The following is a 513-nucleotide window of genomic DNA, read 5'->3' on the forward strand; positions in this document are numbered from 1 at the left end:
TTGTTATTTACTTTCCAAATCTGAATGACTGAGCAAGGCGAAAGGAGAATTAATCAACCGCTGTGTGACCAGGCAGGCGAAAAATAGCGGAGCGTGGGGGGAGGGGAAGCGGCTCAGAGGCCAGATAGGCAACATGCTCAACTGTAGCCTGTGAAGCTCACCCTGCTGCCCACACTGAAAACAAAATATCACACAAATAACACGCTTTAGCGCGGTTTTTTTCGAGAGTGTGCTATTTTAACGACATACGTTGTGCGACCAAATGTGTATTTTCGGTCAAATTTGTTCCACGCTCAGCTCCATTTTAGGGACACGTTGAAAATAGAGCAAACGTACAGTAGCTTTGTGGTGACGGCGGCTCACGGCCGTTGAAACGGTCTTATGACGACAGGATACGTTTATCTCTCCGTGTTAAGATGTGCCCCCCTCCCCATGCAGAGATAGCTGGCTTACAAAGTGACATGTAGAATGTAGTCGAACCAATTAGGGCCGTGATATACACAAGATACAAAA

Source organism: Chelmon rostratus, chromosome 13 (assembly GCF_017976325.1).
Source record: "Chelmon rostratus isolate fCheRos1 chromosome 13, fCheRos1.pri, whole genome shotgun sequence".
NCBI classification, from domain to species: domain Eukaryota; kingdom Metazoa; phylum Chordata; class Actinopteri; order Chaetodontiformes; family Chaetodontidae; genus Chelmon; species Chelmon rostratus.